The following is a 14,205-nucleotide window of genomic DNA, read 5'->3' as shown; positions in this document are numbered from 1 at the left end:
AATGCATGCGAACTACAAAGCAAAACTAGAGGGGAAATGTGATTTCATCTTTTAATATATCAAAGCAAAACTTTGGTCAAACCACACTTATCTGTGGTTTAACTTTGTTTTGAGTCCACTTTTTACATGATAGGCTAATGGGGAAGGACCTACAGTTTAAAATGGGATTCGAGCCTCTGAGCAATCTGCAGCCAGCAGGGATGGAAGTTCGATCGCGGAACCCCTTGATTACAAAGCGACAGCGTTGGGCATTAAACTATCAGGGAGGCTCTTACCTTTGAAACGGAAACATACTGACTCTTCTTTTTGCTTCGTGTACATGTTGTGAAAACACTGTCTGAGGGGGAGAAATATCTTAATCTACACGCACGTGCGCGCGAATATGTATACGTAAAAATTGCATTATTGAATACATTTGAAGGGATTATTGTTTTTCTTTTATAAATATCAGATTAGCATAAAGTAGCAAACTGATTTCTTTACTAAGTGGCTAAAGATGTTAATTAATTTCGAAATTGTTTAAATTGTTTATTATGAAAGTGCTTAAAGATTGATTGATTGAATTGGTATATTTTATTTCGCTTTCCTGTCACTTTTGGCTAATCGCGAAGATGGAAATGGCTGATGATACAATGAAACCGATGAAGGAACACTCACAAATACCAAACACCCATGCCCAGGCCAGGATTCGAATCCTTGGCTTCTGACGTCGTAGCGCGCTATGCTAACCACTCTGCCACGGATGCAGGCGTAACACTTGAAACATTTTGTTCAGTTTTTTTCTATTAATATAAATCAGTTACCGTACGTTTCATTCTTATATTTATTGTCCATTCTTGGTTTACTTTAATTGTGCATACGTTGCTGTTGGTGCAGATCTGTTAATGATATTTTGAAAGAAAGATTTTTGGGTAAATACCCCCGTTGCACCGTGACCTTGGACCTCTCCGCTCACAATAGTTCTCATGCACTATCATCCGCCGAGAGGAGATCGGTTCGAGGGATATTGAGCAATCCAGTGTTACGGTGAAAAACCTACCTTCGTTTGACTTCGGGTGACAAACAAATCGCAAAAAAATAAGTATAAAGAACAGATCGAATTCTTTTGCAAAAATAAATCAAAATAAATTTGTAAGATGGCACATGTAAAATGTAAATGGTAAGATGTCACCATGTTTTGCACCCGAGCCCTTCATTTATTGAATTTATTTTGCCTCTAATATTAGTTTTACGTTCAGTTATTCAGAGCTGGACCAAAGTTAATTTCTCAGCCCGGACCTTGGGGTGCACGAGTGTGGGGTGGCAAAATGTCTTATCTTATTAGTAGTATAAAAGTATATAATATAAACCCGAGAAATGATGAGCCCCCTCAGGCAGATTTGGCTACACTTAAAACTAGCTCAAGATGAGCATATGAGCTTATTGCTCAAGTGTGGTACTCTGTCTAATCCAAGATTTTTGTAAAAATGCCCTCGGGAATTTCCTGTGAAATGATGACCCCCCTCAGATTGATTTGCCTACACTTACAAAAGCTCCATCTGCCAGATTTTTGTCCATAAGCTTGTCAAAAATATGCCCTTCTTGATATTGTTTTTGCTATACTTAAAATTAAGCCACCCTCACCCACACCCACCCACATCTACACCCACACATACCCCCCTCACACACACACACACATACACACACACACACATGTAATGCAATAGCTATTGCATCATGCTGTGCAACAAATTATTATCCAATATTATGCAACAAATTATGATGCAAGAGCTATTGCATCATGCTGTGCAACAAATTATTATCCAATATTATGCAACAAATTATTAGGCATGTATTGTTTTCTAATTGCTTAATTATGACATAATATGATGATGTGTTATATTCTGATTGGTTTATTGTTTCAGAAGTTTTAATCCGTGCTTAGGGTATATAAAGAGATTTTGTATTACATATCAGCCAGTATTGTGAGAGTGGCTGAGGAGTACAGATGTGTTGTTACAGTGCTTTTCATACTACAGGCCTGTTTGGTTTAATATATAACATTTCTTATTATTCATATTAAATATATTTCTGGTATATTGAACAAAAGGGCTTATATTTTGTATAAAAAATCTTATATTTGTTACATCCAGCTTGTTTGTTGTAATCCACTCATATTTAGAGTCAGGCTTATATCTGTCCCAGCCTGTTATACAAAAATTAATACATAACACAGTGTTAGGTCATTGCCTTTCTAGGACATGCATGTCTGTGCAGGTATTTGTGCTAGGTCAGTGTAGATCAATATTTATTCTCTTTTTCCACTTGTAGGCTATTAGCTTTACAACCTGTCATAGTAAGCATAGAGTTTTGATTAAAACCCAAGAAATTTTATATAATAAACCGAGGATAAAAATTAATAATAATATTAATAATAATTAATAATATTAACATTAAATATATACAAGAAATATACAAAGCACACTGCTGAACCCAACTTATATTTTTTATTCAGTATAAAGTTTTGAATTGAAGCCCAGGAAATTTTATATAATAAACAACAACAAAAATGCCGAATCAAAAATATTGTAATCAATGCAATAAGAATATATCCAGCCCCAATTGGGCCAGGCACCAAAGGAATTGTGTTCTAGGCAAATGCAGAACTCCCACTAAAATATGCCCTAAATGCCATAGAAAATATAGCATGGCATACTTCACTTATAAACATAAGGGTACTTGTTCTATACAGTCATCAACATTGCCCCCACAACCATCTACATCTGGTCTGAAAAGGAAGCATGAAACACCCGTTAATGCTAGACCGGCAAAGCAACCACGCTATGCATCACCTATCCATAGCAGTTTTGCTGGCCAATTAAGGGATTACCGGTTTGAATCAGAGCCAAGATGTGGTATTAAGAATTTTTTGAACAGTATAAATACTGATGTGCAGGCAATTCTAAATGCACAAAATGGCTCTTATAAGCTGTCCCTCAAATTGTTTACACAATATAAGAAGCCAAATGGCACAAAATTTACACAGCCCCACATAACAGAAACTGTACCGGTATATTCAAATGCAAATTCAGACAAAATAATAAGCAGTTTGATAGATCAATTGAATATTAAACACTCTGAATTTGCTGGAAAAGAGTCTGGATGGAGCCTATGCGGATCTCCACACAAGCTCTATGTTAATATTTCTGAATTCAGCCCATTACAAGGATCTACATATTTGCCATTACCTGCCAATATTAAAAACAAAAGAGCCGTGGTTAACATAGAAAATAATGATGAGAAATGCTTTTTGTGGTGTATTTTAGCTGCTTTGTTTCCAGTTTTAAGGCATCCTGAGAGAATAAGTTATTATAAACAACATGAACATGATTTTGATGAAGCAATGGAGGGTTTAGAATATCCAATGTCTGTTCAGAATATTGATAAATTTGAAAAAAAGGCCAGGGATATCAACGGTAAACAATTATCTATTAATGTATTTATTTGTTCTACTGGCCGTGGAAATTGCTTGATAGCACCTCTCAGAATCAGTACATTTGATGATGATTCTGCTGTTCCGATTGATCTGCTCTTAATTGAAGGGGATGACACATATCATTACACTCTGATACATAATCTTGAAGCTTTAGTCAGAAAACAATTAGACAAATCTAAGACAATATTCAAGTTGTGCAGAAGATGTTTGACTGTATTTGATGGTAAAAAAATAATAAATGGGGTTTGTAAAGTGAATGCAGAAATTGCTAAAAACAATTTAATTGAGCATCTGAAATACTGTGGCAACCATAAACCTGTTCATATGGTGATGCCTAATCCAAGTGAAAAAGCCAATTTTAAAAAATTTGAAGCCTTGTTGGAACACCCAGCATATATAGTCTGTGATTTTGAATCAAATCTCAAACCTCTTGCATTCTGCAGCCCAGATCCTGATGAACCTTCAATTACATCTTATCAATTACATGAACCTTCTAGTTTTTATTATGTGGTTGTACAGGATGGTGTTGTTAGTAAAGAAGATTTATACGTGGGAGCAGAGGCCATCTAAGAATTTGCACATAGAATAGAAAATGAGTGCCATGACATAGCATCTAATGTCTTATTAAAATCAAAACCCATGTTGCCTTTAACAGAGAAACAGATTGAAGATTTCAACAATGCAGAAAAATGCCCGGTATGTGAATCTGAATTTTCAGATATAAATATCAAGGTACATCACCATTCTCATACAGATGGTAAATTCTTAATGGCCCTGTGTAATAGCTGTAATATTAAGATCCAGAGACCAAAATTTGTCCCCATATTTTGCCTTGGAGCATCCAATTATGATTTCCATCATTTGATCAGGTACGATGGGTTTGACAAGCAGAATTTAAATATTTTAGCTGAAAATAATGAGAAATATATTGCTATTAGCAAAATAATTAAAGTTAATGGTGTTCCTATTCACTTAAGATTTCTTGATTCATACAGAATTTTATCGGCTAGCCTGGCTACACTGGCCACTCAATTATCTGATGATCAATTCAAAATCACATGTGCTTTGTTCCCAAATCAGGACCTGAAATTAATTAGGCGGAAGGGTGTATATCCATATGACTATGTTACAGATTTTTCTAAATTTGATGAGTGTGCTCTGCCACCACAACAAGAGTTTTACAGCAAAATCAGAGCATCTGGAATCACTGATGATGATTATCACCATGACCAGTTGATGTGGAACAATTTAAAATGCCAGTCATTTGGTGATTATCACAAGGCATATTTAAAACTTGATGTGACCCTCTTAGCTGATATACTGCAGGCATTTAGAAAATCTTCCATGGAAAATTATAAACTGGATCCAATGTATTTTTACAGTGCTCCGGGCCTAGCATGGTCTGCAATGTTTTTAAACACTAAAATGCAATTGGATCTGATCCAAGATCAGGACATGTATCTGTTTATGGAGCAATGTATAAGAGGAGGCATGGTTCAATGCTCTCAGAGATATGCCAGAGCTAATAACAAATATATTCCTGATTATGATCCAGCACTGCCATCAAATTATATACTGTATGTGGATGCCAATAGCCTGTATGGTTATGCTACGATGGATAAATTGCCATATGCAGGGCTTGAGTGGGTTGAAGATTTCAATATTGAAGATCTTAAGGATTTTGATGACAGTAACTATGGCCTATTCTTAGAGGTTGATCTGACAATTCCTGATAATTTACACAACACATTTTCTGATCTGCCCCCAATTCCTGAGGTTGAGTGCTCATCTGGCTCTAAACAGAAGAAATTGATGATGACTCTGGAGCCAAAACAGGGTTATGTCATATATTACAAAAACCTCCAGTTCCTGATGAATCATGGTGTTCAAGTGACCAAAATTGGAAAAGTTTTGAGGTTCAGGCACTCAAGATGGTTGAAGCGATATATTGATACAAAGACAGAGCTTCGAACATCTGCAATGAGCCAATTTGATAAGACCTTGTTTAAATTGATGGTCAATTCTGTGTATGGCAAAACAATAGAAAATGTCAGAAAACATATTGATGTTAAAATAATTACTGACCCCAGCCTGAGCAAAAAATTGATTGCAAAGCCTAATTTCAATTATAGAAGAATTTATGATGAAAATATGCACTTTTCAACATGAAAAAAACAAAGATTAAGTTTGATAAGCCTATTTATGTAGGGGCTGTGATATTAGAATTGGCCAAATTACACATGTTAAAGCTCTATTATAATGTGTTGAAGCCTTTTTATAAGGATCGTGTAAAACTGATGTACATGGACACTGATAGTTTTGTTCTTGATATTCAAACAGAAGATGTTTATCAAGATATAGTACAGCCTGCATTGCTTGAATATTTTGATACCAGTGAACATACAAAGATTCAACCCCACAACAAAAAGGTACCTGGCAAGTTAAAAGATGAGACACTTGGTGATGTTATTGTGGCATTTGCTGGGTTAAGGGCGAAGATGTACAGCTTTGAAACATGTAGTGGTGTTGTTGCCAAAAAAGCCAAGTGCATTGGCACAGTAATTGTTGACAAAGAGATTGAATTTGAAGATTATGAAGATTGTCTCAAATCATGTAGCACAATCAGAACATCAGAATCCAGAATTCAGAGTGTGGATCACTTGTTGACTAGCAATATTGTAAGAAAAGTGGCTCTAGACCCACATGATGATAAGAGATGCATTTTATCATGTGGCATACATACTCTACCATGGGGTCATTGTTATTTGAAAAATGGCAATCAATGCCCAATTACAGAGCATGATTTGAAATAAATAAACATTTCTATGAACTTATTTGGGTTCAAAAAACAAGGTATTATGGACCTACCAACACCACAACCCTCTTCAGATATAATATCTAAACTAAGTGCTTTGTTAATTATTCATCTGAACAGCATACTTACAGATGTTGATGATGAAACAGGCAAAATATTGTACATATTTAACAATAATTTAAATCATTACCAATTACCTGTAGGTGGTCAATTGCAATTTATTACAACCCCTGAGGGTAATGTCAAGATTTCAATAGGGAGAAATATTTATAGAATTAAGCACTCAAACATGATTTCTGGCACTGTATATACTGTTTGTGCTGGTGACTGCTTATATATTGAGGTCCCTGGATCCTATGACAAGCTTATACCTTTTTTTATAGAATTAAGAATTAGATATTCAATAATAAATAACCACTAAAACAAAATGCCTAATGATATATTTGGCCATACAAGACATGAAGATCACAGTGATGAGATTCTGATGCTTGATGTCAGAGTCAAGAAATTAAGAAGTGATTTACAAGCTTTACAAACCACACTTAATGCCAGTCTTCAACTAGAAATTACAAATTTGCAATCACAATGCATGGACGCTCTTCTTAAAATTGATTCTGAACTCAAATTATTGCTTCAGAAATATACTGATTTGGCCACATTGGATAATTTTCAAAGTTTAGAAGAAGCTGTAGCAGCTCTTCAAGCCAAATTTAAGACCCAGGCCACCAACTCTGAGCAATTGAAACAACAATTGGAAGAGCAAATAAATAATGTCCAGGCACAGCTCCAAACAATTGTCAAAAGCATAAAATCACAAGAAAATTTTGATGTAGTGATTTCCACTCTAAAAGAACAGATTCAATCATTACAGATACCTAATCTGGACCCCTTGAACAATGCCATAGCCGAGGTTAAAGAAAAAATTGAGACACTTGAAAATTTTATGAACAACTTGCCATCTTCTGATGCTTTGAGTGCAATAACTCGGAGTGTTGCCAACATTAAGCTGCAACTTGAAACATATGACGATTTTGGAAAAAATCAAAGTACCATAACCCATCTTGAGGGTACAATAGCAGCAGTGCAAAGTGATTTGACAAATGTACAAGAATCTCTAGAATCCCGCTTGCCTGGTATTGTAGACACCCTTGTCAGTGTCCAGCAACAGATCACAAAACTTGAAAACCTCAACACTGAATCTGAGCTATCTCATTTTCATCACTTGATCGATGATATCCAAACAAAGCTTGAAATTTTACAACAATCAACACCCTCTCAGGCAGATATAGCCCTGCTCCAAAATGCTATGCAAAATGTGGCTGATGCTTCTGAATTAAATGATGTGAAATTGGCACTTGAATCTTTGCAAAATACTGTGTCAAATCTGCCTACATCACAGGAACTTAAAAATATTAAGAGAGCTGTGAATCGCATATTGAAATCAGAAGATATCAAGAATATCCAGACAGAGATCAAACAACTTACTCAGACAGTGGCCACTCTACCAACCAATCAACATATTAATGAACTGCATGCCCTGTTTGAGGATATCAGAAGACAGGTCCATGATCTTACTGCTCAAAATTCAAAATTGGCAGTTGTTGAAAATTTACAGCAAATTGTATCTAATATCAAGCAACAGCTAGGGACCATGGAATCCAATCAAGCAAATGCTTTGTCTGTTTTTGCCACCCAGCTACAAGAAATTGTGCAACAATACAAGAAACTTGTTGTGGACATAAAAATCAAGCCAGGCCATGATGATGTTGTTAGGACTATCAATGAGCACCTTTAATCTGTAAAAAGTAGATTGCTTACAGCAGAAAAAGAAATAACCGGCATAATCGAGAATCCAACACATACAGTAATTCTTGAATTGTACAGTATTCACCATTTACACCAGGTGGCAAAATATATATGCTGTCCCCTGCACAATTTTATTACCAGTTTTTTGTTGGGGGCACACTTAGACCAATCAAGATCAAATATTGGCTACAACCACAGGCACACCACTACCCTACCTTATCAATAACAAATGCTGATAACAAAGCAAAAATCACCAGTGTAGAATTGGAGGATTTTACAGACCCCAATACATTAGAAACATCTTATGCTGAAGATGATGGCTCTCTGGAATTTCATATACAAATAGGAGTCAAATTATATTTAGAAAATCCTGTAGTATCAGCTGCTGAACACCCCATAGTTGCAATATTCTTGTTTTCATATTATGTCTAGACAAATTATTGTTGATGAATTACTCAGACAAGCCAGACATAATTTTAAGAGATTGCCAGTAGTTACAAAAGGCATAGATGATTTATGGCAGTGCGACTTGATTGAGATGGCAAGTGGACAACTGAAAAACTTAGACAAAATCAACAAGGGCTACAAGTATCTACTCACTGTAATAGACACATTTTCAAAATTTGCCTGGGCTGTGCCACTCAAATCCAAGACTGGAAAATGTGTTACAGAAGCCTTTGGGACAATCATCAATCAGAGTGGAAGATCACCGCGCTATTTGCAAACAGATAATGGCAAAGAATTTTATAATTCAGTGTTTCAACAATTTATTAAAAGCCAGTCAATACAACATTATTCGAGTTACAGTGATCTCAAGGCCTCAATTGTAGAGAGATTCAACAAAACCCTAAAAAATCTTATGTATAAACAATTTACACTTCAAGGTGATTATAAATGGTTCAGTATTCTTCCAGAACTTCTACATAAATATAACAACTCGGTCCATTCCACAATCAACATGAAACCCTCTGAAATAACTTCATCTGATGAGCAAAAATTGATCAGTACTGTTTATTATCCTAAATATCAGCCAACAACAAGAAAAGCCAAATACAAGGTGGGTGATCAAGTAAGAATCAGCAAATATAATCACTTATTCAAAAGAGGCTTTACAAGAAACTGGAGCACTGAATTATTTACAGTGGTTCAAGTTAAACCTGGGACTCTTAACACATATATAATAAAAGACCACCAAGGGGAAATTCTCAAAGGCCTGACACATATCTCATAGAAAAAATCATCCGCAGAAAAAGCAACAAGTTATTTGTCAAATGGCTAGGACTTCCAGAACACTGCTGGATGGATGCAGACAAAGTGATAATATGAACACCTGGGATGTTATAAAGAGGCTGCCAGAACCTAAACAGCAGAATAAGAGAAATGGCAAGTTGCTGCCTGATAATATTAGATGTCTTATTGTTGGGCCATCGGCTTGTGGTAAAACTACACTAATAATTGATAATTTTTTATTGGCACCCAACTGGTTAGACTGGAAAAACAGGCACTTGTATGTCTTCTCTAAGAGCTTGGAACAATTAAAATATCAGCAGCTGATGAAGCTATATGATGGATTGGATATAGCCACTTTTGAACCAGATGTTAAGCCACTCCATGAATGTCTCGATAATTCTATTGTTGTGTTTGATGACATTATACTGGATAATCAAAACAAGGTTAGAAATTTCTTTACACAGGGCCGACACAAAAGCATTGATTGCTTCTACCTTGCACAGACTTTTTCAAAAATACCGAAGCAACTGATCCGAGACAACAGCAATTTTATATGTGTGTTTCATCAAGATCATACCAACCTCAAACACATACATGATGAATATGTAGGTGGGGACTTGAGCTACAATAATTTTTCCAAGTTTTGCAGTAGGTGCTGGAACCAGGACAGTTATGGGTTTGTCACAATTGACATGACAAGAAAACCCAATAGTGGCAAATACAGAAATAAAATCAACAATTTTCTAGACATTGAAACATATATAAATAACCATGAAAAAGCCAATTATTGATGATCTTGAATTAAAAGATTATCTTGTAAAAAGATTTAAGGGATGGAAATCAGAGAACGGAGGAATTTATGAACAACACAAACAAACACAACAGCCTATTATTGATGCTATTAGTGAATTAGGTAAAAATATCAAAACTGTTACAGAGCAAAATCAAAATTTGATCACAGAGCTTGTACCTGTAGCTGCTAGGAACATATTAGATTATCCAATCACCCCACTTTCGAGTATTCATACACCTAGTCCTGTTGCTCCTCGAAGAATTGAAGCTACTCAGGATCCTATTGAATTGGGTCTTCTTGCTCAAAAATATTTAAGCACACCTAAAGACAACAAAGATGAGGTCTTTGGCTTATATGCTGACACAGAGCGTGATGGTAGCATCATACATAGAATTGGCAATTTCAGACTAACATTTATGGGAGATGATCTAATTGTATATTCAGAATCTCGTCTTGGAGAAATAGGTGGTTTTGTTAAATATCCCTGCACACCTGGATTGTGGGAACTGATGACTAGGAAGAGACCTGGCAGCTATACAGATCAAGATTATGAGCATTACAAAGAAATATTAATAAAATCAGATGCTCTATACCAGAACAATGATCCCACACAAAAAAGAGTCAAGTCTAGCAGTGGAGCAAAATATAACAATTTAATGAAGCCCATATGGTCACAGATCAAGACTGGCAGTGGAATCAAACATTACAACACCCTGCCCAAAGAATTTGTGTGGGTTGATGATGTCAGGAAACTTGTAGATAGGTTATTGGTGATAGCTGGGGTGGAAAATGCTGGCAACCACAATTTTTACAATGAAAAGGTTGGAATTATGGACATGATAAGCACAAAATTGTCTAATTTTATAGTGAATGACACTAAGGGGATTGGATATTTTATAAAAATTATTAATATTCTACCACCTAAATTTTGGAATATTTCTGAGGGTCGGGGGCTGGTTAATGACATTATAAACAAGCTGCCAGTTGAACTACACATTCCAGGCTATCAGTATTGTGGTCCAGGTACAAAATTGGACCATAGATTAAACAGAGGTGATCCTGGTGTTTATCCCCTAGATGCTGCTTGTAGAGACCATGACATAGCATACAACACACATTCTGATCTTGACAAGAGACATGTTGCAGACAAGAAATTAGAAGAGGCTGCATTTGGTAGATTTGTAAGCAAAGATGCTTCTTTAAGTGAAAGAATAGCAGCATTGGGAACCACCATAGCTATGAACACCAAACAAAAACTGGGGTGGGGGTTGTGAATATATATATAATAAACCTGGGATGAAGGCCAAGGGTGTTATGTATCAGGTACCTTATGCAGGTCTTAAATCTCTTAAAACTATTGATAGCCTTTTATCCAAAAAGCAGCGCAAGAAAAAAATTCTTGTATTGCCAAGGGCCATGGTATGAAATTGTTGCTTAGCACCCCCCAATTAAAAAAATTACAGCAATCTAGAAAAAAATCACATGTGGGTGGTTTCATATTTACTATCCCGGCCATCTTAGCAGCACTTGGGGCTGTGGGGAGCTTGGCTGGGGTATCAGCTGCCATAGCAAAAACAGTAATATATGCTAAGAAGAATAAGGCAGAATTAGATGAATTGAAGCGCCATAACCTGGCCATGGAGAAACAAGGCAAAGGTGTTAAGAGAGCCATGAATAAGTTTAAAAAAACAAGAGCCGCTTACAAACCAAGATATTGAAGCTTTAATCAAGCCACTGGGCATCAAAAATTTTAGAGGTGTGTACATGTCTGATTCTTTACCAGAACAACCACTCAACAAAGAGTGTGGCATTGTTAATTTGGATAAGTACAAAAATCAGGGCACTCACTGGATCTGTTATCTTAAATATTTAAAAAATGAGGCATTTGTGTTTGATTCATTTGGAGGTATTCCACCTGAAAATTTAATAAAATATCTAAATTCAGCTAATCTTTATTACAATAATGCCCGTGTTCAAAACTTCAAAGATGTTAATTGTAGACATTTGTGTTTATCTGTTCTTAGATATATGTCTCAAATAAACAAACCATCAATTGAAGATTTTCAAAAAGCCTTGAGGTATTTAAAACATCATGGGGGTATTCCATCTCACCAGCCAAAATTCAATATTGAAACTTAGATTACATGATGATATAGTATATCCCAAAACAATAGCTCTCAGAGCATTTTATGGCATGTACTTGATACCTAATATTACACACCACAACAACACAATTGCAGTTGGTGATCAAAAAATTGTCACTCCAGGGCAGTATAATCTGTCCACTCTAAATGCTCAATTACCCAGAGGTATAGTTTTAACTCAAAATTCTGTCACTCACAGAGTAGAGATTGTATCTGCTACAGAGACAGTGGATCTGGGTACTATAGGAGAGCTGTTAGGCTTTGAGAACAACACAAAACTTGAATCAGGCATCAAACACACTGCTATTAATATACCTAAATTCTTGGCCATAGAGACTCTAAATATTCACTGTAATGTGGCCGAGGGTATTTTCACCAAATCAAATAGCATAGGCACTCACAAACAAACTGGCATCATTGCAACATTCAAACCTAACTCTGAATTTATGGAACCGATCATCTACACTCCATCACGAACATTATATTTTCCTGTGTACCATAATAGAATAGATTATATTGAGTTGATGGTTGCTAATGAAAAAGAAGAATTAGTTGATTTTACTGGAGCCACAACAACTGCTATCATAGAAATTAATATTTAAATAAAAATACATACAAAAAAAATGGAAAATATTGAGAGTTATGAGCTACAATCATTCCCCCCAAACAGGAGGACCTTTGTATATTTAAATCAACCCAACACAGAGATTGAGGTTGATCTTAATGTAGGGGATGGCTTTATACACCCCCACAGAGCAGATCTATACATCAAATTTGATGTTGTAAAGCTCGATGGTACAGATTATCCGGCAAATTCAAATATAAGATTGGTAGACAATTTTGTGCCACATCTGTTCTCTGAAATTGAGATCAGAAAACATGGTGTTGTTATAAACAGAGTAGATTACCCCCGCATTACCTCTACAGCTTTGGCCACATTAAAATTATCCAAATCCGAGGCTTCTTACTACAAAATAGGTGGATTTGAAGCTGGTGATAAAATATTATCTAAAAGCCACACAGTGCTGTTCCCCATGCGCCTGTTGCCAGGATTCTTCTCAGATTACAAAGACATTATGTGGAATTACATTTAGAAGAGCTGCCAATGATAATAATGCTTTGATGAGGTACAGCACATTAAACTCTACAGGGGAAGTTCTGCCTAATACCCTACCTGATGAGGGCAAATGCATTATTCAGACTATTAAGCAAAGAATCCCGGTTGTTGAATATGAAGCCAGTTATGCTCTTAAATACAAAGCAGATATAATAAAAAATCCACAAGTATTTTTACAATTTTATACATATCAATGTGTACAGAAACCTGCCACTGGTACTTATTATGAGTTTGATGCTACAAATTCATTCTCCAGTATACAATATGACATGCCGGATTTTGTTGTGGTACTGTTTCAGACTGGAAAACAGAATAATCAGGAAAAAAATTCAAGTAAATTTGATAGCTGCAACATCAAGAACATATATCTTAAAAATGGCAGAAATGAGGTATTCCCTAGAGAAAATTATAATTTAGACATGTCCAAGGATGATTTCCTCAAATTATATGAGGCATTTACAGCATACAAAAGCATTCACTACTGGAAATACTGACATGTATTACTCACCAGATGAATTCAAAGCACAGAGACCCATGTTTGTCATCAACACTTCAAAAAGAAAACAAGTTGTGGTTTATGACAGGACAAACATTAAAATTATCTGTGAATTCCACGATACACTCCCCGATGACACCATATGTAGTGTTATTCTTATAGGTGAAAAATCATATGTTTATGATGTAAGAAATGAGAGAGTCACAGAGCAATTCTAGAGGGCCTCTGCATATTACCGGACCGGAAGTAAATATGTGTGGGTGTAGATGTGGGTGGGTGTGGGTGAGAGTGGCTTAATTTTAAGTATAGCAAAAACAATATCAAGAAGG

This window comes from Lepisma saccharinum, chromosome 11 (genome assembly GCF_977018435.1).
Source record: "Lepisma saccharinum chromosome 11, izLepSacc3.1, whole genome shotgun sequence".
NCBI classification, from domain to species: Eukaryota; Metazoa; Arthropoda; class Insecta; order Zygentoma; family Lepismatidae; genus Lepisma; species Lepisma saccharinum.
Note: the sequence above shows the minus strand (reverse complement) of the source record.